Here is a 3,649-nt window from a genome sequence, read left to right on the forward strand (position 1 = left end):
TAGCAAGTTGCCCTAACCTCGAGCTGTTCCAGCTTCGCAAACAAAGTTCTCCTCAAACAATTGCTCTGAGTATTCCAAAGTTCCTTCAACTGAACCTCGGAGGAAAACAAAGCAGAAACCAAACAAAATCGATTAGTTCGATCGCAAAACAATACATAAACGATAGACAAAGCATTAAAGCTTCAGAATACGACAATCGGGTACGAAAGGACAAGTTTTCGAAAACGAAAAACTCCCCCCTAAAGGTAATAACCCACGGCCTCAAAGGAAAAAGGGCTTCGACTCTTTTTCTTTGATCAAATCAATTCACAAGGTAGTTTTAGGGTAAAACTAAGGCAAAGAAACTGTCAGAACAATTTTCGGACAATCGGGCCGAAATACGACTACGCAGGGGCATTTTGGTCCAAAATAAAGGCTCAAAACTTCAAAGTTATCAGTACTGAAAACAAATTTGACAGCAATGATCCTCATGACATCCGTGACAACAAATCCTAAAGGCACGAAGTCAGATTATAGCTTTACGACAATAAAGTTTCGAAATGTGAGACAAAGAGTTTTGAGTCAATTTTTCAGATCCTGGACAACTGAATCGCAATCAGAGTTTACTGACAGAGGTTTTAGACTCAGGGGAACATAAGGAACATAACCCAAGCGAGAAATCAGAGAAATCGGACAATTTTAGAAAAAGCTCAAAACTTAGAGCACAGAAACGACTTCAGAAACGCAACAGAAACAACAATCAGAGGTAGGAATCGTGTTAGTTACCTTGATACCTAGAAGTAGGGACGAACTGCACGAAGATTGGTCAAGTTTTCGCGAAAATCTCCTCCCCCCTTGCTCTCCACGAAATTCAGCCACAAAAGGAAGAAAATGAAGGAATTTTTGCTTTTTGAGCTATTTATAGGCATGCGAAATCGCGGGAAAATGAAAATTTCGCGATTCCGATTTTTGCAGCACGATCACCGTGGAATTCTAAGAGAGATTCTGGCGTCAGAATTCCAGAACTCAAAACAAATATCTAAGATTTGGGAAAAACGATATCCAAAACGCCAAAAGCGGTGTAAGTTAGATCTGTCCCGAAAAACTACTTTTGCTGTGATCGCCGGACGACAAAACTTCCTTCTGAAGAAAGATTGGAAACGTCGAAACAAATCTGGCAACGCGGACGGAATCTTCGTTAGAAGTCCCGAATAGAAAAAGTCTTCATCCATTGCTCGAAAATAGGGTTTCGAAGCAAAGAAATTAGCGTCGGCGGACATCCGAAAAGTGAAACCTATCGTGCGTACAGTCCAGAGTTCCGAAATGAAACGCTGGTCGATGGAAAAATAAAGAGAAACTTTAAATTTTCCGAGAGTTCGAAATCTCACTCAAAACGTTGCTTTAAGAGCGAAATAGCCTATTCTGGACATGCTCGCCATAAGGTAGGTGTGCAGACGACTCGCACTAGCTCCGAAAGAAACAACGCCACATTCCTCGAGCAATTCCTGAACTTTCTTCTTCATTAATCTTTCTCAAATATCAAACTCCTGTCACACTTACACTGATTCCACGCGTGAGTCGGAAATTAACTTGTTCCGAAAATCCGGGTCTTACAACTTTCTTCTGAAGAAAGATTGAAATCATCAAGAGAAATGGGTGTACGCGTGTAGAATCTTCATCTGAAGTTCCGAATAGAAAAAGTCTTCATCGTCGGTTGATTCTAGGGTTCTTGAACTATCAGGGTTTTAGTTTCGGCAAACTTCCGAGGATTGGAATCGGACGTTCGTAGATTCTAGGGTTTCGCCTCGAAACGATTGTGATATATGGATTAAGAGGAATTCTAACATTTCTCTGAAGATTTTTGGAATTAGTTTCCATCGTGACTTTAAGCGTAAACTAGCTATTTACTAGGGTTTCTGCCCTAGGTTTAAGCGTATATCGATCGTGCTATATCTTTTATAGACCTTGATGCAATCCTTAGACTTTTCCTGAACTTTCTCCTTCATAAATTTATTTCATCCGATAAACTCTTGTTCAGGTTTTTCCTTCACGATACATCAAGCCTAATCGTAAATGGAGATCTCTTCCACTTATTTTAAGCTTAAAAACTTGGGTCTTACAGCAATCAGGAAGATGCCAATCTTCCTCTTCTTCTGGTCATATTCCTTGTCTTCTCCCCCTTCTCTTTCTTCCAGTCCAGCTCCTCTTCTGCCGTGTTGGGAAATCCAGCAGTGCCGCCACCTGAGCCTAGATGTTTCCATCATCACCAATGGCCTCTGATGACCCGGGTTTATATGATGTTTTTAGGGTTTTTCCTTTTAGGTTTTGAGTCTTTTTCTTGTGTCTCATGTAATGTTTCATGCATTCTCATGCATTTTTACTTTTATTTGTGCATTTGCATTAGTTTAGTAATTTTGTAGTTTTATAAGGGCTTTAGTTGCATTTTATTAGAGTTTAGGAGTCTTAGGCAATTTCCACTTGTTTTGGAGCCTTTGTGCAAAACTGACCTTTAAGTTTCAAGATATTTTCCAAGCTTGTTCATCAAGGTTTCAGGTTGAATCAGCTGAAGAGGGAAGGTCTAGAGGCCTGGAGAATTGAATGGAGGCTTAAAGAGGAGTAAAGAGGAGTTAAAATGAAGATAAAAAGGCTTTCCAGCGAGTTAAGAGCGCCTAGGCGTGCTCCATTGGTGCCTAGGTGCCAATTGCTCTGTTCCAGTTTCTGGAATTGGCGCCTAGGCGCCAATTGCCATCCAGAGGCACTTTTTTAGCATGGAATTGGCGCTCAGGCACTCTAAATTGACGCCTGAGCGCCCGGAACAGCCCAGACTCGTGATTTTTCCTATAAATAGGATTCTAGTCATTTTCTTTTGTAATTTTGGATATCTTTTCATACTTTGTAAAATTCAGAGGTAGAGGATCATTTAGGAGAGTGAGAGAGGGCTTCCAAGCTTGTAATTCAGGTTCTTAGCCATGCTTGGCTAATCTGTCTTCCATTGCTTTGGTTTTCTTTTTAAGACTTTTTATATTTGAGTTATAATCTTAAGTTCTTTCCCACATGTTCTTCTTCTTCCCTTGAATCCCATTTTCTGAATATCAATCTAAGCTTGTATGCATGCTTGCAGTGGCGGAACTTGGCCTAAATCTTTGGAGGAGCAAAAAAAAAATACTAAATATAGAATATCACACCAAAGTGTTGGAGGCTGGATTTGAACACAGAACCAAATGGATGAGAAAGCTAAATCTGACCACTGGGACAACATCCGTACTTGTCTATTCTCTTGTAATTTAAATATATATAGTAATTCTGAGGGAGCCATGGCTCCCACCTGTCATCAAGTAGGTCCGCCACTGCATGCTTGCTTTATGCTTTTCTATAATCAGAACGGAAGTTTGTTATACATTAGGGAACCGATTTGGGATTACCCCTTCTATGCTTGCTACTAGGAATAGAGGAAGGGTTGAGGTTTGATGGCCTGAATTTGCATGATCTAAAACCTCATATAAATGACTAAGTACACAAGGAATTGGGCTTAGCTTTTAGTATGAGAGAATTGCTTATGTGAGGAATCAATAAGTGAGTAACTAGGCTATATCATCAAGGAGAGATTCATGAGTTCATCTGCTTAGAATGATGGGCTTGAATTGACTAGTTGAACAAGAACCCAAAGCAT

This window comes from Lotus japonicus, chromosome 1, assembly GCF_012489685.1.
Source record: "Lotus japonicus ecotype B-129 chromosome 1, LjGifu_v1.2".
Taxonomy (NCBI): domain Eukaryota; kingdom Viridiplantae; phylum Streptophyta; class Magnoliopsida; order Fabales; family Fabaceae; genus Lotus; species Lotus japonicus.